Source organism: Marmota marmota, unplaced genomic scaffold (genome assembly GCF_001458135.2).
Source record: "Marmota marmota marmota unplaced genomic scaffold, marMar, whole genome shotgun sequence".
NCBI classification, from domain to species: domain Eukaryota; kingdom Metazoa; phylum Chordata; class Mammalia; order Rodentia; family Sciuridae; genus Marmota; species Marmota marmota.
Window position 1 is genome coordinate 4606114 of NW_026000222.1, and position 26600 is coordinate 4632713.

At 45.0% G+C, this 26600-nt stretch overlaps 1 protein-coding gene and 1 long non-coding RNA gene across 3 annotated transcripts in view; both read right to left on the reverse strand.

Moving 5' to 3' along the window:
* The window catches only part of Cdh13 (cadherin 13), a 1261125-nt gene that overhangs the window by 507868 nt on the left and 726657 nt on the right, over nucleotides 1-26600 (reverse strand). The window lies entirely within an intron of this gene.
* Nucleotides 11161-13065, reverse strand: LOC125613061. The gene is made up of 2 exons (XR_007343560.1): nucleotides 11709-13065; nucleotides 11161-11309 (listed from the first exon to the last, which is right to left on the reverse strand). It is a non-coding gene; the product is annotated as an uncharacterized LOC125613061 (long non-coding RNA).

Below are 26600 nucleotides of genomic sequence, written 5' to 3' on the forward strand. Positions count from 1 at the left end.
GCCTCAGAAGCTTAACAAGGCCCTAAGCAACTTAATAAGACCCTGTTTCAAAATTTAAAAAAAAAAATTAAAAAGTCTCGGGATATGGCTTAGTGGTTAAATGCCCCTGGTTTCAATCCCTGGTACCCAAACAAACAAAAACCCAAGAAAGACTCATCAAATTCAAAGAAATATTAATATAAAGAGAACTAAATGTGAGGCCATCCTAGTCAACTGCTGAAAACCCAGCATTGTGTATACAGGAGAACAATAATCCAAAATGATTGCTGAGGCTTTATCAGAAGCAAAAAAAAAGTCAACCCAGAAATACAAATCCAAAAAGAAAATATCTTTCAATATGAGAAAAAGGAAAAAATCTTTTCAAAAGAAAAAGAGAGAATTCATTTTTCAGTGACATTTCACCTCAAAAAAAAAAAAAAAGAAAGAAAGAAAAAGGTGTTCTGATGCTATGAAGGGACCTGATATTGAGGCAAGAAGCCAAAGAATAGGGCAGAACCTGGGTACATATTAAATACTATTTTATTCTCTTATTTAAAATATCTATGTCTCTTTAAAGAAAAAAATATAAATGTTGCAACTATAGCATGGAGAGAATGGAGTATTAAATAGATCTATAAGTTTGCAAATTTTCTGCCTTTCATGTGAAATAGTACTATGTAAATTTTGCGAATTTACATAATTTCTAGGATATATAAAGAACTCAATAAACTTGACACCAAAAATGCCAATAACCCAATCAATAAGGAACTTTAGACACTTCACAGAAGAAGAAATACAACCCATCAACAAACATATGAAAAAGTGTTCAACATCTCTAGCAATTAGAGAAATGCAAATCAAAACTACACTAAGATTCCTGTCAGAATGGCAATCATCAAGAATACGGGAAACAATAAATGTTGCTGAGGATGTGGGAAAAAGGCACACTCATACACTGCTGGTGGGACTGCAAATTGGTGGAACCACTATGGAAAGCAGTATGGAGATTCCTCAGAAAACTTGGAATGGAACCACCATTTGACCCAGCTACCTCACTCCTTTGGTTATACCCAAAGGACTTAAAATCAGCACACCACAGTAATATAGCCACGTCAATGTTTATAGCAGCTCAATTCACAATAGCTAAACTATGGAACCAACCTAGGTGCCCCTCAATAGATGAATGGATAAAGAAAATGTGGCATATATATTCAATGAAATATTACTCAGCTTTAAATAAGAGTGAAAATATGACATTTGCCAGTAAGTGGATGGAGTTGGAGAATATCATGCTAAGCGAAATAAGCCAATCCTGAAAAAACAAAGGCCAGATGTTTTCTTTAATATGCGGATGCTAATTCACAGTAAGGTGAAATAACTAACAAAAGATGTTCAAGATCATCACATTAAGAACTAAAACACTGCTGAAATCAAAAAGAATCTGAGTGAATGCCAAGGTATACTATGTTCCTGAGCTCAGTATTGTTGACATGTTAATTCTCTCCAGATTGGTCCACAGACTCAACAAAAACCCATCATGATCCCACCAGGCTTTCTGCAGAAACTGTCAAAATGATTTTAAAAGTTATATTGAAATGTAAAGAATATCCAAATCACTTTGGAAAAGAATGAGCTTGCCTCAGATTTGCTGTAAAATGAGCCAACGAAACGGTGTAGTATCAGAATCAGGCCGGGCAAGGAGATCGACAGAGCAGAACAGGCAGCCTAGCTCCAGACTCCCACAGTGTAGTCAACTGACTTGACACAGGTGCCAAGCTATTTGAATGAAGAAGCTGGTAGGTGTTTAATTTCCCACCCACAAATATGCTAGAAAAACTACATCCATAAGAGGAACAAAATGAACCTGAACTTCTGTCTCATGCCATTCATAAAAATGACATCTAAATGGATTAAAAATCAAGTCTAAATGTAAAAGTTAAAAATATAGTTTTGCAGGAAAACATAGGGGCATGCCTTCCCTTGATGGGTGTGGGCATATATTTCTCAGCCTAGACACAGAAAGCTATAACTGTAAATATAAAACATTCAAATTAAATGTTAATAGTATTAAAAAGTCTGCCCATCCAAAACTACCATAGGAAAAGAAATAAATAAGTCACAGCTGGGGTGAAATATTTGTGAAATATCTGTGGCAAAGGACTAGTACCAGGATATGTAAAGAACTCACATATGTCAATGATAAAAGACAACCAACCAACCAAAAGTAGGATGAAGCAAGTAAACTGAAATGCAAAATCTAATTGTAGAATCTAGCTGATGGGTACGTGGTTGTTTGGTGTAAAATTCTTTCCACTTTGTGTTTGAAAACATTCATAATTAAATGTAGGAAACAAGAGGGCTTAGAAACAACTTTATGAATGGCCGGCTGGGTCCTGAGGGCTCTGGACGGATCTGTGTCTTGCTAAGCACACTGCGTCCTGCCCGTCTGCCCAGCCCCACCGCCCTGATGAGTGCTAAGTGTGTGCACTGGCAGAAACTCCCATGAAGCCCTGGGGATGCACAGAAGTGCCTCAGTCATTTCCTGGTTTTATATAAAACATTTGGGGAACTTGGCGTTTTCTTTTTGGAATATAATCAAACAATGCTCGCAAGCTCCTTGTGCAAGAGGAAGCAAGCCTGGTCCTGCGTCACGCCGAGTGTGGTGCCCAGATGGACTACTTGGTCTTGTCGGAGCTCTTAGCTTTTTTCCTTCCAGTTTTCCGATCACCAGGCAGGGTGTCTCTGCAAGGAGCAGACCAGAGGCCTGGCTCTGCCACTTGCCAGCTCTCAGCCTCTCTGCATACTTCTCTCAACACACTCAGACTGTTTGTTTGTCTCTTTCATGCTTTGGGATTTGTCGATCCTGCCACTTAAAGGTAAGCTTTAGTTTTACGTCTGCATTTAGGAGATTTTTGCTGCAATTCTGTCCATGTTCATGTTCATTCAGTCTCAAAGCCTTGAGCTGGTTTGACTTCTAGCACATACTCTCTATCTGCAGAGGTCTCCCAGAAGCACAGGGAGATCTGCTCCCACAGGGAAAGAGAAAATCCTCCCAAGAAGAATTGCTCTGTCTCTACTGGAAAACTGAGAAAATCCCAAGCATGGCACATCCTTGGAGTCATTTTTCAGGGAATTCCCGAGTAGTTGAATACACACCAGGCTGAAGCCTGCCTTGTGGGAACATCAATGGAAACAGGCCCCTGAGCACCCTGGCAGTGCACAAAGTTGAGATAATTTTACTCCAGGGCTGGACACGCATCTTTTGTGGAGCTCAGCCACCACAGCTGTGCTCTCTCTGAGCAGGGCAAGCCAGGGGAACACGGTTAGGCCCCTGGGCCCAGCTCACAAGCCACATTAACTAGTGCTGAGAGGGAGTCTCCTGCTGTTGTCACAGGGCATCTTCATAGGGCTACCCAGGCTCCCTCTTAGGACCTCTCAAAGAAGACACTGAGATAAGGACTTGGGTGAGAGTATTTGGGGGGGAAGGTGAGGCCAGGGAGTGCAAGTGAGAGAGTGGGGAAGGGAGACAGGGTGGAGACGGGTGGAGAAAAGGCATGTTCATCAGTGGGCTTCCACTGGGGGCCATGGGACCTCAGTCCCACTGGGAGCCCCTGAGAGTGTGTGGAACCTGGCCCAGCAGTGTCCACCATGGTCAAGGATGCTGGGGAGCTCATCCCTCACTGGCTGAGGATCTCTGGGATATCTCTGGCCCAGGGCACTGTCGATTGGGTAGTGAGGTGAGCGTACCAGGCTGCCCATGTTAGCAGTGCTGCAGGTCAACTCTGATGGCCGGGGCATGAGGGTGGGCCATAGGAGGTGCTGCAGCAGTCCCTTTCCCACTCTTGGGGCAGTGCATGTTGCATTTAGAATGGCAGATGTGGGTTCAAATGGACTCTAGTTGCCAGCCACTCACTCATGCCATATTCTGTATTTCCCCATCTGTAAATGGCGTTAACAGTAGCAGAGTGAGGCTGATGTGAGACAATGGCTGTGGGGGAGTGTTCCACACTCCCACATGTGGAACCCGTTGGTGTAGACAGTTGCTGTTCTGACTCCTCATGCCTGTCACTCCGTCAGGCACCACCGTGGAGTGAGTCTGTCATATTCTGGTCCCTGCTACCTCAGGCTACATTAGACATCGCAGAGGAACTATGCTACCAGATTTCAACATCACTGTGGAGAACTGTGAATTCGGGGTAACCTATGCAGGATCCTTTCATAATCAGGGAGACCACGGTGTCTCTCCGCTTGCCCAAATCAATAGATTATCTTTAGTGAATAAAGTCTGCATTAGGGACTCTGAAAGCAGCTTCTCTAAATGTAGCTGGTAAGTCCCCCAGAAATTTTAGGGAGTGCCAACACAGAGGAGGATGTGGGGGTGCGCATCACCATGTGGGTGACTGTCCACCTGACTTTTGTGATGGGTAATTGATTACACAGAGAAGTTCAAGGCTCCAGTACTGTTTAATGCCAAAAGGAGGTAGTATGTGTAGTGACTAGGAAAGTTGAACACACACTCACACACCACAGAAGGAACCCAGGTGCTGGCAGGGAGTGACCTTGGTTCTGCTGCAAGTTCAGTTTCTCACTGGCACTGTGACAGTGCATGCTTCAGAACTGAGAACCTGGACCCAAACCCCAGCTGCACATTCACTGTGCAAGCCTGCTGGGGTCACCTGACCTCTCTCAGTTCGAAGTTCCTCATCTGTAAAATGGGGCTTTCGTTTTCTCAAAGCTGTGGACCAGAGTATCACCATCCACTAGTAGGGGTGTGGATGCTCAGGCTCACCCCAGACTTACTGGGTCACAATCTGCATTTTAACAAGATCTCTGGGGAACAAAAGACTGCCCTAGAAGAGTCTAAATTCCCCTGGCTCTAAATTCTTCTTGTATATACATTAGACTGCAATGCGGGTATTTCGAATTAGTGTGGATCTTTCCTAGGGTCTGAGTCATCTCTGCGCTCACAAGTACCCTGTGCTATGCTCAAAGTATAAAACAGATGCAAAATTTCAAAAACTAAACACAAAAATGGTATACATTAATAATTTTAAGTTGACTATATGTTGAAGTGAGCATATTTGCTTATATTGGGTTAATTGAAATGTATTATTAAATTAAATCTAGATGTTTTTTAGTTTTTTAAATGCCAACACAAGAAAATTTAAAATTGCATATGTGCTCTAAATTATATTTCTGTTGGACTCTGGTTTAGTCAGATAAATGGAGAGATAGGTGTATAGATAATAGATGGATAGTATCAAAACTATGTATTAACTTATAAGCGATACAGAGGTTCGTTTATATGTAATCCTCATACATACAAATGATTTCAGAATTCTCCTGCATTCCCTTCCTCTTAAATCAACTCCATATGCACATATACTGATATATATTTTAAAATGTTTGTTCAAACATTCAACATTGGTAAATTTTCCCAAATATCTTCTCACATTGAGTAACTTTTTGATGTTTGTGACTTGAAACAATGATTATTCGGTCCAACAGTCTTGGATGTGAAAACCAGCTCCCTAAATTATTAGTTTCCCAGTGTCCTGGGGGCAGTGCCTGCAGCTCCCTGGTCATCATGCCTCCCTGTCTGTGCAGGGCTGCTTCTGCATCACAAGTGCAGGGGATGTGCTCCTCCCCTGGGAGAGCGGAGAGTCTAGAGGTTTGGCCAAGATTTGGAGGGGCACTCAGGGAGCAGCTGTGTGGCAGTGCTACTTGGTTCTTTAGAGGTAGGTGAGTACATTGGGCACATTTAGCCTCCTGGATTCCCAGCCACCTTCTCTAAGGAAAGAGGTCATGGAAGCACATGCCTTATGGGGTAGCAAGGGGATTGAGCAACATGTGGATGGTGGGGTCTTGGCTTGTTGCCCAGCCCAGACCAGGCATTTGGTCCACATTGGCTATTGTGGTTGAGGCTTCTGTTGCTCAGCCACAACTGGGTCTCCTCTCTTCTGAGTATGTGCAGAACTGCACTTTTTCCCTTATGCAGTTGGATGGGCTATGTCGTTGCTAGGATCAATGAATTAATTACAGTAGGAACCTTGGTGTGTCACTTCTAGGTGAGTACTTAGCTGTAAGACAAAACCTTTAAGTTATCTTTCTTTCCCATAAGAATATGGCTGCAACCATGATAGCACTGTGCTGCTGTGACCTATGTGGTATGACTGCATGGTGCATCAGTCTTTTCCCTGTATCAGTTATATATCATGAGCAATAATAAAGCTTCTGTTGTTTATGTCATCAATATTTGGGGAGCTCTTTGTTACTGCAGCATAACCTAACCTGGTCTAATTCAGAAACTACCGCCCAAGATAACACTATTGCTGAACCAGGTTTGTAAATTTGGATTTCCAAGGCTTTCCCTTGCTTTCTGATTTGCATCCTCTCACTGATGAGTATGAAGAATTCAGTCATTCTCTTGAAAGCCACCATAGGTCCAGCAGTGTCCCAGGGAAGTATCTTCTTTATGCACCTCCAATCACATTTCCCTTCCTGAACCAAGCTACTACAGAGAAAGTGGATTATATAAGCCGTGTTTGCTTTTCTAAAATAACTTTGGCTTCAAAAACAAATTTTATGACCAAGATACTTTTTTTTAATACTGCACCAGGGCTGTTAAAAAGAATGGAAACTACAGATCATAAACGATGTCAGCAGTGAAACACTCATTTCCGTGTGAGTTGTGAAATAAAATCAATATATGTTAACCTATTCTTTAGAACAAAGGAAGATAGAGGGAAATTTCAATATATTCTTGGTGCTATTTAATCCAAGTTCATGGCTTATGGCTGGAAGGAAACTTGGAGGTCATGGTACTCAACACCCTCAAACGGTCAGTAGCAAGTTCACAGTGGCTCATGTCAAAATATTCAGATAAAGAGGCAGAGACCACATATATTTCCAATAATACATTTTAAAGGGATAGTTAATGATTTTACAGTTTTCCAGAAGCTAAAGAAGCTGAGATTTGTTGCTGTGAGAACTGAATCTCCTAATAAGCATGATAAGAAGCAAGAGGACTCCGGGACAGCTATGTGATATTTTAGGTGAAAACATCTTCTATCTAAAGAAGCATCGAGTTCCTTGGGGGGAAAAATGAAATTATCTTTGAAGATTTGGGAGAATTTTCCAAGTGGTATTGGCCCAATTTTTCTTCTTTTCCTTTCTTTTATTTCCTCCTCTGGTCCCCAGGAACCACTCTGATTGCTGACTTCTGCCTGTCTCTCTCTCTCTCTCGAGAGAGAAGACAGGAATCAACATTTGGTCTACGAGCTTTGTGTTCCTCTCAAAAATAATTGTCTGCTACTTCCCACGTGCGACTGGATCTGGGTCTAGTATTCCACCTGTAGTCTAGGGTGGAGACGCAGGGACCACGCTCAGTTGGGGCTGACCAGGGGTTATCACTAGAATGGGTGGGTAGTCAGAGTATTTGGTAAGAGCACAGAAGGGTGAGGCTGGCCCCAAGGCAGAAATAGGCAGGTTGGTGAGGCCAGAGGGAGCAGCAATCACCTTTCTGAGACCTCAGAGGCAAATGGATAGGATTCTGGTGCCAGATTTTCCAGGTCTGAATCCTACTTAGCTCTGCATTTTTAGATACATGACTTCGCATGGCAACGTTACCTCTTCATGCCCTGGTTTATCTTCTTAAAACAAGGAGGATAATAATGGTTCCTACTTTAGGGGGATGTTAAATACTTGCAAAGCACATAAAACAATAGCTGGACCGTCATTGGTGCTACTTCTTCAGGGGATTCTTAAAAAGAAAGTGGTGTTGACAAAAAGATGAGATCATGTTTACAAATTGCATTTATGAAAAAGAAATCTGAGATTCACCTTCAGAATTAAAGTTCCAGTAGACAGCCAGTGTTGGAATGCTGATGAATATAGGCAACCTCATCTGAATAACAGCGAAACTATTACCCCTCTAATGGAAGATACGCATTGGGATTGTCACAAATAATGCGCAATTAGGGAATCATTTTATTTGATGGTTTACAGGATAATTTAAGAACGTGCATCTGGGATTATGAAAGCCTACCTTAAATTAAAGCAATTGATGCTCCTTGGACGTGAGTACCTGGACGCTGAGCCCTGGAGCATGGAAATGAACCCTTTCTGCCCCAGCCCAAACCTTAGCCGTCTCTGCAGTGCAAACATTCTTACCAGTTGGTGGCGATCGTGTGTCATGATGCAAAAGACAACATTTCCTTTGAGAAGTTTAGACATTGGGCAGAAATGGAAGAATAAAGAGAGTGGGGAATGGCTAAGGCAGAGAGGAGAGAGGAGTGGTGAGCAGAATGAACACAGTCCCTGTGCTCAATGAGCTTGCAGCCTGCAGATAAACCACAGCTCTGCAGGAACGTCAGACCTTCCAAACCTCCCCATGCCAACTGCCTGCCTGATTCTTGCAGAGCTATGGGCATACTGAAAATCATATCATTAAAGATAAAGATGAAGACCATGGAGGCCAGTCTCTGTGGGTGGTAGCAAGGGCTCATTGCTGAGCCATGGGAGCTGTCATGTAGCTGGTTCTGAATGCCAGGGCCTTTCTGTTTAGAGATTGCAAAAGTAATTCCAGTGAAGCAGGCAGGAGTGCTGGGTGAGAATCCTGCTGCAAAACCATCCTTGACTTGTTCAGTCCACCGCTCCCACATGCTGAACTCCACTTGTGACAGGGCGGCATCCTCCCTGTGAGAATGGTCTCTGAAGTTAGAGAGTCCCGAGAAGCCCCACGTAATAACATTAGGTGACCCCCTCGAGTCAGCCAGTTTTCATTCATAAGCCTCAGTGCCTCTTCGGTATAAAGTGGGAATGCAAATCATTATAGCCGTCTCCTAGGGTTCCTTAGACCTTCAGCGAGTTAATGCTTCCAATATCTAGAACTTAGAACATGTAAGAAATGATCATTATGGCCCCTGTGTAGTTGATATAGGCTACGATTCAACCCTGGAGATCTGATCACACTCATGTTGCTGTCCATTTGGGCCAAGGCTGTCAGTTTGCTAAGTCCTAGGTGTATCTCCCATAAAATGACAGTTTGTGCACCATCCTATAGAGCCTGCGGCCCAGAAGATTCCCTGGGGGTAACAGGCTGCTCCTGCTCTGTTAGCCCTGCGGCACAGGGCGAGAGGGAGGGCTTCCGAGGCTCAAGCTGTGGACACAAACCTGGGGTCCTCCTCCAAGAATTTTGGCCAGAGCAAGTGGTAGATTGGAGGAAAGAGGAAATCTGAAACTGAGGCCCTGCAGTGTTCAGAGGCTGGGGAGGGCAGGAAGGAGAAGCAAAGGGACCCGGGACGCTGGCTAGAAAGGACGCCGACTACGGCTTGGCCTTTTCTTGTCCACCGAGAGACTTTGCTCATCCTGCCTGCTGTAACATTTTCCCAACATGCTTTTGTTATTCAATCATGCTTCCCCTGAGTGTAATACATCAACAGCTCTAAAAATATTATAGGGTGTACATTCTATCTCTAAAGTTAGAGCTCAGTCAGCCTCTTGGACCATTAATCTTTGTTTGTCTAGGTTGTGAAACATTAATATTTTGGAATTTTAACAGAAAATGATTGTCATGAGTTGGTTGTTTGCTCTCATTCATTAAGCAACAACTCTGTCTCAGACAACGTGCCTGTCCCTTTCTGTGTCTGCCATCATTTCATACTCGTCTCGGCCGACCTGCAAGCTCTCATTTTATAGATGTGGAGGCTGGGGCTCAGGCGGTGTAAGGAGTGGCCCAGAAGAACCCACCAGAAGGCCAGGTGCTTCTCGGTCCTGAAATGTGCCCCGCCCCCTGCACTAAGCCACATCTCCATGCTGCTGATCCAGGTCCAGAGGGACTGGTGTGCTGCCTTCTTGGCCCTAGGACTTGGTAGGAAGGGGGCAAAGCCTGCCCTTTGGAATGGGAACCAAGACAAATGTGACAAAATGAAATGGATCCGGGGGAAGTGGAACTCGGCTGCCCGTTGGAAGATGCCTTCAGCCCTGAGTGTGAGCCAGGTATAAAGAGTTGAGTCACCTGTGCAGCTGAGGGACAGGGTGGATCATGAGGCAATGCTGGCAGCAGAGTCCTGGAGGCAGAGGACTGCTGAACCAAAGACTCCCAGCCTCTGGCGGCCAAGATGGTCTGCCCGAGGGTGGAGCTGGGCAGGCCTTCTTAGCCCAATGCCTTCACACGTGCACCAACCAACATGCCCTGCTTGTGAAGCAGCCTCTGGTTATAATCTGGCTTTCCATGAAGAGTGGAGGAGCATCTCACAATGTGCTGACTAGTGGACCTGGAGCATCCCCAGCTCTGGGACAGTAATTCCTCTTTGTAAATTAATAGACGGACTTCAGGCTGGAGGAGAATGTGCTGATCACTTGGACTCGTGTATCTCAGTGCCTGTGACAGCCATCTCTCTTTATAAATTAATAGACCAGCTTCATAGAAGGAGGAAAAATGCTGATCACATGGACCTGGAGTTTTCTGTCCTGGTCATGCATATGTCTCTTTGCTAAGTAATATATTGATGTGGAGATTTTTATAATCCCTTTCATGAGTTATCAGTTCTAAGAGGTGGTTCTTCTTTTTGGGTTGACAGGTTGAGAGGTCCTTGGTGGGGTGCCTTCCCAATGTGAACCTGGGACTTTGCTCGGTATTAGCACTGGAAGCGCTAAATCTTGGGAAACCTCTCTGTCTCTTGAAAGCCAGAATGGCTTGCTGAGGAACAGCCCAGTCATAAAACAAATGCCAAGAATGGAAAAACACACACACACACACACACACACACACACACACACTTCCCAAGTGCTGTGACAGAAGCTTAACAAGGTACATCCAGTTCAAGAAAGGTGATAGGGAGGGATCCTCAAGAAGGTGGTATTTAACCAGACACGAGGGGAAGACCCACAACACCATTATCCCCAGACAAGATTCCTTCCTCCCAGATCAAAGCCTGGAGCTGCTGTCCAAGACAGGCCACCCGGCATCTGTGGGTGCTGAGCTCAGGCTCCTGCAAATTAGGATAGTGGATTCCCCTGCAGCCTCACCACAGGTGAGGAAACTCAGCCTCACCATGCATCTGGGAGAAAGCGAGCACTTACATATACATTGTATATGTAAAAGCCAAATTCAAACTTCATGTCTAGGCTTAGAAGGAACTTTAAGCTTCCCCTGTCTAATGACTTCTAGAATCCAACCACAATATTCTGTATTTTATTTTGTAGCTCTTCTACAGAGACTTTTACAGAAGTGGAAAGCCAGTGCACTTGGACCTGTGCTGATGTACTGGAGTTCTTCAGCTCAGTGCAGGAGAGTCGTCCAGATGACCTCACTGTTCTCCTATGGACTAAATAACAGAACGGCCATTACATGATGCATCCTGTCAAAGAAGATATTACTGAAATCAATTTGTCTGCTTCTTTTCACCTTTTAAATGTGGCTACCTGAAAATTTAAACTTACATATGCAGTTCGTTTTATATTTCTGTTGGATAATTCTGCTATGAACTCTCCTCCTACACAGCCTCAGTGGTCCTCACGTATCTGTGCTGATAGACCCCAGGTGCCTTTCCAGCTGCAAAGTGAGGATCACATGTGCTTCTGACTTTTCTGGACATCTCCTCTTGGACATTTCATGAATTTCTCATAGTTTGTCAGATCAAATCTTGACTCTCTTCCCTTAATTTGCCTTTCCCCAACTTACCTCAATGTTCCCAGGACACCCCTGCCCCAGAGATGCTACACACCTGGCTTTGAAGTTGGAGGGAGGGGAGACAAACAGCTTCCAAGCCAGAAGGGACGGGGAATGGAGCCTCCCTAGAGCCTTCAGAAAGAATCCCACCTGCTGACATATTGGCTTTAGGCTCGTGAAACACATTCTGAATCTCTGACCTTTAAAAGTGTGACAATACGTTTGCATAGTTTAAGCTGTAACACTTGTGATAATTTTCCACAGAGTAATCGGGTAGCTATAAATGGGTCCTCCCTTGTCTAAGGCCTCAAAACAACCCTTGGCAAGTCTGGCCACGCCTCCCTCCAATTGCCCTCAATGCCATTGCCAAACACCAGCAGAACCTGCTGTGACATCTCCCGGGTCTCTCCTGGGATGGGGTACAAATGGCTGCAAATGCTTTACTAATCTTCCCAACAAGAGAAGGAGTCTGTCTCCTCCTCTTGAACTTGGGATCATCCTGGGCTGCTTGGAGAGTACCTTGGAAGCCGTGCTGTGTAACTGCCAGACCTGGGACCGCGAGAGCTCTGCTTTCTCATCCTTGGGCCACTCCCTTTGGAAGCCAACCACCATGCAAGACACTGACTCACCGTGAGGGAGCCTGAGACAGCACGTGGAAAGAGGCCACACGAAAAATCCCCGTGGTGCCAGATGCATGAGTGAAACTTTCCTGGCTCATGCAGCCTGGCTAAGTCACCGCTGAAAATAGCCGAGTGAAGGACAGAGTTGACAACAGGCAGACCCTGTTGGAATTCTTGACCCGGAGAAACATGACCAAGCAGAGTGGCTGTCATTGAAGTCTCTAGGTTTGGGATAGTGCAGTGTTAGGTAGGTGAAGCACTTCTTTCCCACCTGTGTGACTGCCAATGCTCCTGTCACACAGCACCTGACACAGCCCTCTCACAGTTACTCTGATGGTCACTCCTTTGCTTCTGATTGCACGAGGAAGAGGAAGAAAACAGCCTGTGTCCTCTGTCATTCTGCCTGTAGATCCCTGGAACCCGGCAATCAGATGTCACGGGAACCACTGCACATTTATGGCTCACAGCTATTCATTTAGAAGCGCACTGTTGATTCAATCCCTCTCTGTGCAGTACTGATCACGTGCCAGGCACTAAGTGTTAAGGACCTCGAGAGCCAATGGGAATGGGAAATGCACAAAAAGCAAGAAGAGAAACAATGCTTTTAAAAATCACAAATGGTGACATGGCTGAGAATGGAAAAACACAAGCACACACTCACACACACTCCCCAAGTGCTGTGGCAGAAGGTACATCCAGTTCAAGTAAGGTGGGAGGGGCGTCTAGAGAAGGTGGTATTTAACCAGATTCGAGGGAAAGACCCACAACACCACTATCCCCAGACAGGATTCCTTCCTCCCAGATCAAAGCCTGGAGCTGCCGTCCAAGACAGGCCACCTGACATCATCGGGTGCGGAGCCCAGGCCATCCCCAGGACATGTGTTTTGCTGAAACACTTCCTTCTTCATTTTCTTATTCTCCACAAACTGTCATCCTGCCCAGACTCACTATCTCAGCTTCAGCCCCTGATCCCAGTCCCCACAGCCTCCCAAGAGACCCCTTCTCCCAGACAATCCTCTCCTGGTCACGTGTGACATTTCAGTGCCAGCAGGAACTGGACATCAGCATAAGCATTGGCAAACCCAGAGTCTGATTGCCTTGCAGTTCCCCTGGGTCATTGGGGCAGACATCTTTGTAGTGCCACATTTAGGGTGAAACAACTTTTTTGTGTTTTTCTGCTCATTATATATATAATTTTTAGTTGGTTTGGGGGATGGAGGTTTCATTTAGCTGTGGTACAAAGAGTAACATGAGCTCCATAGTGTCAAAGTCACGTGGTGTTGATTTTGCAGTGGGTGTCCTGGGTCCTCTTACACTGTCCCTCAGTCCATGGAAGAGCATCTTCCTCGCACACAGTGGATGGGGGTGTTGGAGGAAGTTTGGGCTGAGAAAGCACCCTTCACTCATTGCATGCATGTAGATCTGACAGTTCCTCATCCCAATGTATTTTGGGGTTGGCACAGGGAGAAGGGCAATGGGAAACCATTTTGGAAAGAAGATTTGCAAGAATCATGATGTGATTCTAGGAATTTGCATGACATGATTTAAGTAACACAGAAAATCTACCCAGCCCCCATGCAGCCCTCTGCTGCTCTGATGTGGAGCCTCCACTGTCTACCGTAAGAGTCTCCTCTTCGATGACTCAGAGGATGCTTATTAAATTATCTGTGTCTATAGGAAGGCAATGCACCATTAGAGACTGAAAATACGCTAGTCCAGGGCCCCAGATATTTGAGTTCTCCCTCCAATTCTCTTCCAACAAACCGTGCTGGGTGACTCGGGGGAAGACTCTAGTGTCAGAATGAACCAGACAGGCTTCCTGTCTGTAAAACAGGGACCAATGTTCAAGTGTACCCACCCACTCCTGTATTCATTCTGCCAAGTGACTGTCATTGGCACCCACGGTGTGCCAGGCACCCTGCAGGCTGTGTACCGGTAGCAGGCACCGCCATCGAGCATGAGCACCTTGGCCATGGGGCACACTGCTCACGGGTGAGAGAAACTGGCTATTAGGCAAGTGGAGCAGCCCAGAAGGTGGTTCAGGGGGAGGAAGAGAAGGCCAAGAAGTGGCCCTCAAGCTTGTGTGGAGGATGACAGGGTCCCAGCTGGAACCTGGGGATTCCAAACAGACTGTGAAAACAGAAGTAGGTATGAGACAAGGGATTTTTTTTTTAAACCAACTTCATCATTTTACCTAAACCAGTGTGTCTGGGCCCAGAGACCTGGGGCACTAACGTCGTGAGGTGAGCAGGATGGCCGGGTACGGGGAGTGGCTCAGACTCGACCTGAGCTCCGCTCTCCAGGGCAGTTACAAGAAACTTCCAGAAAATAAAAATACTGACTTTATTTTGGGGCACATCACTTGCCCTCTCGGCACCTAGGTCGCCCTCAGAGCCTGTCTGGGAATTAGACAGAGCTCTATCCATTAATAGAGGGACAGCGCCCAGCACTGCTCCTGGCTCTCGGTGAGGCCTTGGGGAGCAGCAGGAAGCCTCCAGAGCTTGTCCCTCCCACTCCTCTTCCTGTGGAGTCCGCGACTCATGATTGAAGTCAGGTTTGAGCTCTATGTGAAAGGCTAGATTTTCAAGAATGTAGATCTAGATATTTGGGGACTGATTATAATTTTTGATCGACTGTCCAGGTCAAATGATTCTCTCTAGTTTAGTGCAACGAAGTTGTGACAAAACAAGCACCAGCTCATCATCTCTCTTATGTGACTAGATGGGTGATAAGTTACAGGGAGGTTGGCGAAGCAGGAAGTCAGCTTCTTTAAGAGCACTTGAGAAGTTCTGCAGCTACAGTCCATTTAGATTTTGAAGGGCAAAAGTCTTCACCATTCCCAAAGATGGTGAGGCAAGAAGATTCAAGCAGGTTAAGTGAGCAGGTCATTCTCGGAGGAACGTCTTAGTCTCCAAGCTCTGTTTCAGATGCAAGGTGTGTCAAGGGTATAGAAAATCAGCCCTGTGGGCCTCATAGGAATTGTCCTGTGACTAAGGTGTCACGGAGCAACCAGGTTTGAACCACGTTGGTTGGCCACACACCTCTGTGACTGCTTAGAGCCATGACATCTAACAAGAGTCAGATCTCCCTGCAGAGACTGTGTCTATGGCAGGTGCCCAGGTGCCTGGGTCACATCCCCTTGCCACCTCTGACTTCAGTTGAAGCTGTGCTGGACACTCTGGGTGAGCACGCACTTGCCTGGCTCTTCAGGGCTCCACCATGGGCTTGCCTGGCCACAAGTTATTCTGCCCTGGTCCTTCTCTGACGCAGGGAGGAACCTGCCCTAAACGCAAGGCAGTTAACACACCGGAGGCCGCTCTCAACTCATGGGAAATAGGCAGACTGCGAATGAGGCTCCAGGCCTTTCACCTTTTCAGATGGATGATGCCGAGGCCCTCCACAGGGTTCCCTGAGGCCCTGAGAACTGAGGAAATAAATCCCACTGTGTACAGATGCGACCTCCATACAGGATACAATTTTTCTGACTTTTTTTTTTTTGTTCATCCCTGTTTTGCTCTCCCCTTCGACTCACTTCTGCTGCCTAGGACCACCTCCCAGAGGATGAGCCTGTCCTCAAGTCCTTGTCTTAGGCTTTGCTTTCCAGTGATTCAAACTAAGGCCAATGCTATACAACCTGTGCATCCATCTTTGGAAGACAAATGGATCAGCACAGAGCAAAGGGCCCATCAGGCAGGGGAAAAAGCAAAGCAAAGCAGGAATACGTCCTTTCAAGCCTCGTGAGAGTCCTGGAGGAGAGAATCTCATCACCACCCAGTGTCCGTGAGGTCAGTGGAGTCAGCAGTAATTGTTTTTCTCAGGCTGCACATTTGTTTTTAGACCAGCCCAGATGCTGACTTCAAAAGCTTTCTAGTTTGTAATGTGCTACCCGAGACTATCTCTTCTCTTTCCTGCATGTCAGCTCCATTTCTCCAGGAGATGAGCACGGCACAAGAGCATCGTTATGGAAACACATGGCTACTTCTCCCTGTGTGGTCAGGGAGTCGGGAGAGGCGGCCCCCAAGGCCAGGCCTCTTCCACTCTGGCCATCCCTCAGCATAGGGTGGGAACTCTGACAGGAGGACTGTCAGAACACGAAGCCCCCTGTGATCGGGGCGGTCTGAGAACGTGAGCACTGGGGAAGACGAATGGAATACTGGACATCCATACATTGACACACAGGAAAAGAAAAACATCAGAGAGCAAATATTTTTCTAGAAGAATTAGCCAATGGCACACGTGGAAATCAAGCAGAGGCTCTTGCTACCCAGACCAACTTATTTATTTATTTATTTTGGAACTGGGGACTGAACCCAGGGGTGCTTTACCACTGAGCTACATCCCCAGTCCTATTTTTAATTTTTTTTTTGGGGGGGGACAAGGCCTCACTAAGTTGCTGAAAACTTAGGGTCCTCCTGCCTCAGCTTCATGAGTTGCAGGGATGACAGGTGTGGACCACCATACCAGGTTCCACTGGACTTTTTAAAATCTGATGTGTGAAGTGAAATCTAGTTTTTTTCACCCTGCACAGCAAAGACGAGAAAAACCCCAAACAAAACAGAACAACAACAACAAATTCCTTAGAGAGTTCTGGTGCTTATGCAAAGGGGGGGGGGAGCCCAATCACACCCTAACCCAACATGGTGTTTAACCCAGAGGAGCCTCTACCCAGTGTTAATGCCTCTGAATTCAGGGCGGCACCATGTAATGGCATTAAGGAGGCTCTAGGTCCTCATTCCAGCCTCAGTGTGGAGTGTTGGGGCACTTGGCTTGTGGTGGCCTTGGACTCCAGAGAGGGAGGAGGTCTGACCTCAGGAGGTTTCAGTGAGTATCACCAGGTCTCAAGAAGATCTGGGATGGAGTGGGGCAGAAGGAATGGCTGGGAAGGGAGCTGGCTGGTCAGGAAGGGCTCTGTGTGCCCTGCTAAGGTCCCAGCCTTGGTGGCGAGTTCATGCTCATTTTATACCAGAAAATAGCAGAAAGAATCGTCTACTAACTCACCATAGGAAGAGTCACCAAATCACCACTTTCTTTTTCTTACTTCTAGCTTTTTAATTGGTGCATAATATGTATCACTCATATATTAAACTACAAAGACGCACGTGTATAGTTTGATAATTTTTTTGATATCTATGCAGTGAACGCACCTGCACGGCCATGGGGGTGAAGACACACCTCCGCCATCAGCCCCACAGCTCCCCTCAGGCCCCTGCTAGCTCACACCTTTCCCATGGCAGCCATGCTTCTGGGTTCTCTGCATCACTAACGATGAATTCTGCCCAAACTTAGGCTTCACCCACTTGAGTATCCACCTCCACATCTGGATTCTTTCAGGCAACGTTGTGTCTATGAGGTTCAACCACGATCTTGGGCATGATAATATTTCTTTGCCTTTGTTTCCACATACTGTCTACCTTACATGCCCATCTACATGGGTCCCTTGGGCCCTCGGTGGGCTCTCATGTTGCTTTTGGTTTGGGGCTATCATGCACAGCGTTTTGTCTATAGGTATGCATGCATGTACATTTCTTTCAGATGTGGATCTAGGAGGAGAATTCCTAGGTCACAGGGCATTCACCATTGCAGTATGTGAGAATTCTGGTGGCTGCACATCTTGGCCAGCACTCAGTATTGCTGGTTGGGTATTCCCTGAGTCATTTTGGTATGCACGCATGCGTGCATTTGTGGATGATTCTGTCTCTGTATAATCTCCTTGCAATTTTGTCTTGTATTTCCTTGAGGATTAATGACATTAAAAGCCTTTTTATATGTTTAGTGTTCATTTAGATGCTCTCTTTTGAAAAGGGCCTGTTAAAATCCTTTCCCCATTTTTTAAATGGGTCCTCTGCCCTTTTGTTATAGTTTTGGAGCAGTTGTTAATGTGTCCTGGATAAATTCCCTATAATGGATACATATATTATAATTATTTTTTCCCAATCAGCAGCCAGTGTTCACATTCTCAATGGTGTGCTTTGATGAGAACAGGTTTTTACTTTTATTGAAGCGGAATTTATTCGTCTTCTCATGTACACTTACAAGAGGCACTGGCCTATAATTTCCTTTCCTTCCATGTTCATGTCGGCTCTGTACTGATAAAGGTTATGCTGGCCTTAAAAGGGGAGTTACAGTTTTACTTTTTCTATTTTCTGGAAAAATTTGTATAGGATGTGATTTAGTTTCTTCTTCAAAAATTTGGTAGACTTTACCATGAAGCCATTTGGCCTTAAATTTCTTAGGCTTTGGAGTTTTAACTGAATAGATGTAGGACTATTCAAAATCTCCATTTCTTCTTTTATGTATTTTGGTTTTTGAGCTTTTAGATTTCTTAGATTTGTCAATTTTAACTTTCAAACTGATCTTCATAGATGTATTTCCAGCACCTTCTTCTCAGACATTTTATACTTAGAGGATTATTAGTGATGCTTCTTTTTGCATTCCATTTATTGGTAACTGTGCCTTTCTTTATTTCTTGATCAGATTTACTAGGGGTTTATTGAGTTATGCATCTTTCAGAGTAACAACTTACTTGAGGCTTGATTGATTTTTTTCCAATTATATATCTACTTTCTATGTTATTGACTTTAGTACTTAATCCTCTTTATTTTCTGAAAGTTAAATTTTCTCTTTTTTGATCTGTACATTCACTTAGGCTGGAATTTTATCCTCTATCAGCAATATATCTACAGGGTTTTTTTTTTCTACATCATATTTTCATTCTATTCCATTTGAAATATTTTCTACATTATTTCTTAGGTTACCCACGGAATATTTCAAAGTGTACTGCTTAGTTTCCAGGCAGGTAGATTTGTCCGAGTTCTTGTTATTGATTCTTGGTTTCTATCCACAGTGTCAGAATGCATACTCTGAATGAACTCTGTCATCTTGACCAGCACCCCATATATTGGTAACCACTCTACAAGTGGCTTTTCAAGTGGCTTTTCCACTTGAAAATAATGTGTAACTTTCAGTTTTTGCATTTGTTATGTGTTATGGAATTTTCATTATCCCTGTTTATATTTAGATTAATTGTGATGTCAGTTGTAAAGGCTTGTGTTAACATTTCCAGCTATGATTATGGGTTTTTCTATTTCTATCATTATTTCTACTTTATATATTGGTTTGTTTTATATATGTTATTCAATGCATTTCAATTTAGGATTATATCTGCCTGTTGTATAGTTTTATAATAGTGAAATATCTTTCTTCATCTCTAGTAATTCTTCTTTCCTTAAAGTCGATTTCCTTTGATAATACCATAGGCATAAAACTTACTTTTGTTTAATATTTTTACATTTCTTTAAATTCTTTAACTTTCAGTCTTTCTGCATCTTGCACTTCATGTATATCTGCATGAAGCCATACGTAGCTGTAATTTTAAAATCCAGCCTAATGACTACTGCTTTTAGTTGGAAGACTTACCAAATATGTTCCTGGGTTCTCCTGGGTTCTTCAGTGCTCCCCGTTCACCTCGGTAAATTGTCTGTTTGCATTATCTGAATCTGAGTGTGTCTTTGTTAACAAGGAGGGACACCGTCCACAAATAGGACTGACAGAAGGTGGAAAGTGGAGAAAGGAGATCCGATTCTGGGAAGCCTTGGGAGGCTTGCCTGAGCCTAGGGTAGCTCCTCACTCTCAAGTTAGGTGACAGGCAAAGCCAGAATAGCTGTTCCTTGATTTGTGTATGACGGAGAACACCACACGCACATATCCTACAGCACTGTCGCCTTCCTAGTTACTGTCACTTAGCTTCATGAGCCAGCACCATACTGAGGACCTCATGTGTCCCAGCAGGCAAATCTCGTGATGTCTGGAAGAAGTATTATTTTTATAATTATTCACCAATGGAAAAAGTTAAGTCTCAAAAAGACTAAAATAATTTGTCCCAAGTCACAAGGCTGATGAATTCCAGGATTAGGATTTTAAACCCAGGAAATGGGACTCCAGCATTGGAGCTATTAAACACTGCCCTTCACTGCTTCGTCCACTCAGGTGGGCAGAGTCGCCAGGAAGCCTTTAGATTTTGGCTCAATCTGTGTGGCCTACTTACCTCCCCAAGGACTATTTTATAAAATGTCTATTTTATTAATCACTGCTGATGGTCTGTCTTTTCTATTTTCTTATTTAAGGTTTTATTTCTGAAGGTCCCATTTTTGCTTTTCCAAATGTTCTTAAATGTTTTATGGGTCTTCACAGCATATTTTCTATAAGATATATGGATTGCAGCTCACTGCCACATACAGTAGAATTCGGGGAGAGATGAAAATACATGACCCTGAATTGTTAATCTTACATCTTATTTCTATAGGATGCTTTTTCTTACCAAAGAAACGTTGACACTTTGGATTTATAACAATGCCTTTGGAAACCTTGAAGTTTTATAATAGAAAATAATGTGTCATTAGGCACTGTGAGGGCATAATGAGGCATTTACTACTTCTTGCTCATTTTGGTAAAGGTTTCCAGAAATAAACATTAACTTGTGTGGACTTGGCATAGGGATCATTTATGAAATAAGGGGAGAATGCATGGCATAGTTAGCTGCTTAAATTACTTCTCCATAAATTATTCATGCTTCTAATATTTCCCTTCCTTTACAATATCTGAACTATTCTCCTTTCTGCACATCAGGAGTGCATTAGCATCAACAAGACAAAGTTAAACCCCTCCAAAAAAAAAAAATTAAATGGTTGACCAAAGAAGCTATTGTCAGAATTCATCAGAAACAAAGAAGCCCTAGAAGATGAGGAAGGATCTCTCAGGGGAAACCAGCACATTTTTGGTCTTGGTTTTCCCTGGGGATTGGAATACTTCATCTGTAATGAAGCAATAAATAAGGTGGCAGGCACTGCGAGTTCTAACTCCAGCTACATTTAAAAGTGGGTAGATGAGGCTTGGATCCAGTTGCTGTAGTCCATGGGCACAGGTTTGCTGAGAGTCCTCGTCCAAGGAAGAACCTGGCCTGCGCGTCAAGGATCCAGGACATCGGAAGGAGACTCCAGTTGTAGAGCTCCCCGGCCTCTTTTCTGGGAGTTGTACAACTCTAAGATTTGCAAGCATGTTTCTGTAACATTATTTTCATCATAATTAGTTACAAATTTGAAAGAGAGAGAGAGAGAAATCCATAGCAATGGATTTACCTATTGGCATACAGCATTTGTTTTGGCTAAAAATATAGATTTTTGTCAATGGTTCTGTTGACATCAGATCCCTAAACTGGTCCTGATTCCTGTAAACTATTGCAGCCCATTGACACCATCCTGAGACAGAGACGGGGAAGGATTACATCCTTTCAAGTCAACATGGAGGATAACAGCTTGTGTGGTGGGAGAATCATGTGTCGGGGGAGCTGGGAGTGGAGAATGAGAAGGCTGCTGGGGTTAACCTGGACGCTGTGCAGGAGGAGGGGGAACCTGGTGGCCTTGGAGCAGGGTGGGACGTGATCCCAGGCACTCCTCAGGAAGTCACCTTAGCCATCACAGGCATGTCAGTGGGGTCACAAGGGGAGGGATGAGGCTAGATTCAAGAGGGAGAGGCCCTGCCACACCCAGAGAGAAGGAAATCATGCTGAGACCAGTGGTCACTGTCCTGTGGAGAAGACAGCAGGCAGAAACCACATGAGGGACAGAGGGAAGATGGGGAGTGACCCTGACCTCGCAGGTAGGGAGATACGAAGACATATCTAAGGTGGTGGCATGGGTGCCTGGGAAGACAGGGTGCTGGTGCAAAAAAACACAAATATATATATATATATATAAAACATTGAGGAAGATGAGGCTTGAGGTATATGAGGGACGGTGGGGACACACACGCACCTAGGGAGGCAGGTGCGGGTACAGGTGGAGATGACACGAGCAGGTAGACAGGAAGAGCTCATGGTCGGAGGTCCAGCCACAAACTTGGAGACGTCCTAGATTGGGGATGAAGTCAAGACAGAGTGCTGACAGTCCCCTGCGGTGGCAGCAGGGACAAGAAGAGGAGCTGGATGAGGAGAAACAAAAGGGGTTGCCCACATGGGAAGTGGGGGCGCAGCATGGCGTAGCGTCTGAGGGCGCAGGGACGCCGAGTGCTGGGGTGGGGGGTGAGCTGGCTCAGCTGCTGTGGACAAGGTCTGCTGGGTTCTTGAAAAGGTAAGCAGAATCACCCCCTGAGCTGGAAATTCCCCTTCTAGGGGCAAACCCCAGAGGAGAAAAACTAGTATTCCAGCAAACACAGGTCCACACAAAGCAGAGCAACACAGCTCACGATAGTCAAAAGGTGGAAACAGCCCGGATGGCCATCCATGGATGAATATGTGCCTCAATTCTCATCTGCACATTTGATATCATTCAGTCTAACGAGCAACGAAGTTCTGGTCCAGGCGTGATGGGGAGGAATCTTGAAACATTATGCTAAGCAGAAGGAGCCGGTTACAAAAGGCCACAAAGTGTATGATTCTGTTTATGGAACCCACAAAATGGGTACAGACTGGTGGTCACTGGAGACCTGAAGAAGGGCATCGTGGAGACCCAACAGCAACAGGTATGGGATTCATTTCGTGGTGATGATAATCTTTTGGAGATAGATGGAGGGGGTGGTTGTACAACATTGTGAGTCCATCATGTGCCACGAAAATGCCATTTAAAAGGGTAAATTTCCAGGTGATTAATTTACTGATTGGGTTAAGGCTCTCATAACCTAATCATTTGTCCACTAAACCTTCTTGCATTGTCTCACCCTTGAGCTTTGGGGGACACCTCATATCCAAATCATAGCATCTACCTAAAAACTTCTAACCTAAACAGGAAAAATATCAAAACAGAATAAATATTTTCAACAGCAACAACTAAAATAAATAAAAGGGTAAATTTTATGTGACTTTCACTTCAATAAAACAAAACTAAAAAAATCAATTGCCAAATGCTTCAGAGAATTCAAGCAGGCAAGGGACTCAAAGACATTCAGGAACATCCATCGTCTGGTTTCCATGAGTTTTGAAAGAACATTTTCAGCAAAATGTTGAGGGCAGGAACTGGTCTAGGAGCGTTGAGGGTGGAGCGAGCAATGAAGCAGAGCTGAGGGGTGAAGTCCCCTTTCCAGAAGACTGAAGGACGGTGAGGTGACGTGGCTCCTGGGAGTCTGCTTTAGCATCAGGCCAACTGGGGGCTTGTGTGGGCGACCGGGGAATTCCGAGAGGAGGAGAGGACGAAAGCTGCATTAATGAGAAGAGGCTCAAAGGAGTGGGCTCCAGGGATGAAGGGGAGAGAGGGGTCTTCCTCAGAGGGGGAGGGAAGGCGGCAGTGTGGGAGAAGGGAACCGAGAAGCTCAAGAGGAGAGGTGTCCCTTGCTCAGCCCAGAGAGTTGGAGAGCCTGCTATGGACACCCGTGGGCAGCGGGGCCAGGCTTCTTCCTTCAGGCCCAGGGCAGAGTCTTGGCGGCGCTCAAGGTGATAAGCAGTAAGTGAAGGACGAAAGGCAGAATGGAGAGAAGGACAGGGACCTGCAGGAGGCAGCTGGCCCAGTTCAGCGACTGTGATCCTCAGTAGGGGAGCTTCCCACACCCTCCGGTCCTCAGCAGCTGCTCCCCACCTGGCCCACCCTCATGCCTTCTTGACTTCAGTCTCCCCTTGTAGACACCCAAGTTCTTGAATCTTGAGGCTTTCCCACAAGGACCCCCAGAGCCATCAAAACCTCCAACTCTCCTGCGTGTCTTCACATCCAGGTCCCCAGCCCTGGGAGGAAGCAGTTCCATGGGCCAGGGCCTGCAGGCAGAAGCCGCTCAGGCTGATGGATGACTGTGCACCTTGTAGCTTCAGCTATTCAGCCAATCTAAGCCTACACTACGGTGAGAGTATGCAGCTCATATTTCTCTATTTTGACAAGGATAAGATGTCTTATTAAATGCTTTTTGAAGAGTCTGATTAGGAAGCAGGGCTCTAAAGTCTTCAGCCCAGTGACCTTGGGTGCCTCACCTCTCTCCATTTGTAAAATGGAGATAACACTATCTATTTTGTAGAGTTGCTGTAAAGATTAAATGACTTACTATAAGTCCGTAGAGTGGTCTCTGGCATAGAGTTTGAGCTAAATAAATGTTGGCTATGATCCGCATTATGAACATCAATATTCATTCCATCTGTGGCATTTGTTAAGGCATTAAATAAGTTATTTATTCAGTGCCAGATATTGTGTTAAGTGCTAGATTTATAACAATGAATAAGTCAGTTGAGTGCCCTCTGGAGCATGTAATTTTACTTTATCAAATAAACTAATACCAAACTTGTGACATTTATGTAGAATTTAGAAAAAAATCTAGATTAATTTTTTTTTTGCATTTCTTTTTCTTTGACTCAATTTCTGGGTCTCATTTCTTACTTTCTTCTCCCTTCTTTAGAAAAAATATTATCCAAAGGCCTGAACGAAAGAGAAAATCCCAGATAATTAGGGAAATGAGACCAGTCATTCTGTCAGGGGCGTGGCTTTGCTAACAAGGGTCAGATTGAATTAAGGGACTTGGAGCAAAAATTCAGCCACATCTCAATTGTCTATGTTAAGCAGAGCTTAGGAGAACAGACAACACAGGAGGAAAATAATGGATCCTGATTTGCTGTCATACCTTTTATGGCAGAGGTGTGAAAAGCAGCAGGGTTCAGGGGCCTCTGGAGCAAGAGGAATGGGCAGGTGGGCCTCAGAAAAGCCTGCTTACAGTTCCGCAGCCACCTCTCGGTCTCTTGGAGAACCGGCATTGTTTATAGCTCTGTGTCTTCAAAGGAAATAAATCGTGAAAAATTGCCGTCCACAGAAGTCCAATTCTCCAGACGTGAAGATGGATTTGGTTGACAAAAGGGCACTTCTTGTCAAGAGGATTTGCTGCCAGAGATGGGCAGTTGAAGGATCCATCTGATTACCATAGAACCTAGGAGGCAGGGGAGCTGCGTGGTCCACTGGAGAGGAGAAGCCGTCTGGGACCTTGGGTCCCATCTTTTCTGTGGGCAGCAGAAAAGGCCCCACACTCTCGTGTTCAGGCCGCAAGGCTGAGGGCAGTGGCTGGGGCCAGGCAGGTCAGAGCAATGAGCTCGTCCGGCTGGGGATGCCGGTTGGAAGGATGTGTTGGAACGGTTGCTTGGAAAATAGTGCCAAGCCTTCTGAGCCCCTTTGGCATGAGCAGCCCTGGAATACGTATAGTTATGCCAGCCCCTAGGGGAGGCCCTCCACCTGGCTCTGTTCTCAGTCCTCAGAGACCAGAATCGCCAAGACCCTTAGGAGACCATCATGGTGCACTTGCAATTGTTTCCCTGTGAGGCTCCACCAATGTGCAGAATCCTGAAAATGCCTGGGAGGGTTACTCAAAGTGTTTTTTTATTTTTTTATTTATTTATTTTTTTCCTGAGAACTGATCTTTTTACAATGATAGGAAGAAAAGAAGGTTTTAACAAATTTGTTTTCTGCTAAAAAAAATAAATAAACAACTGTCTTATGCTTTGATGGCCTCATACACATAGTATTTACTATTTGATTGCGGCTGCTTTTGAGATCATAAAGACAGACAGACACAATTCAGCAAATGTCAGTATCAGCCCCTGCTATGGCCCTAAGGGGATGTGAACACATTTTTTTTTTTAAATGTAGCACCCCCACCCTCACCCCAAGGTTATGGACCAGAGGGAATGAGGTCTCCATTTCTTTAACAGGACCCAGGAAAAAAAAAAAGAACAAATAAACTATAATAAAATCAGGTCCTGGGTAGGATGAAGGTGCTCCCTGTCTGTCCAGGTGATGGCTTGAGAAAAGAACTGATTCTTCCTGAACAAATGATTGAGTCGAGGATCAAACAGCACCTAGAGTCTAGCCTGGGGCGGGGGGTGGGGAGGTGTCTGCAGGTACCTCAGTTTCTTTCTCATTTGGGGGAGATGGTGCATCAGAACCATGATGCTTTTCTGTCCTAACTTTGTACACATGCCTAGGCTTCTGCCTTAAAAATTTGGCTGAGGTCACATAATCTGATTGTCCCAAGTGCTGATTTGAGAAGGACTGAGAAAAATGACACATTCTCCCCACCCCCCCCCCCCCGCCTTTTTTTTTTTTTTTTTTTTGCTACCTGAATTTTGAGTATTGAGACAGAGGAACCAACTAGGGACCATCCGTGGTCTGTGAGGAGACTGTGGTCCCCCATCATCAGAGCTGCTCCCCTCGGAAATGAAGGTCAGACTCTGCATGGACTTCGGGGCTCCATGTGGACACCTTGTACTTTTTCCATAAGATTCTATTTCCAAAGGTTTTATTCCTAGAGAAACTTTTGTTAAGGCAAAATGACAACATGGCCTGCCCACCTACCTAAGGTTTTCTCAGAAGAGAGGC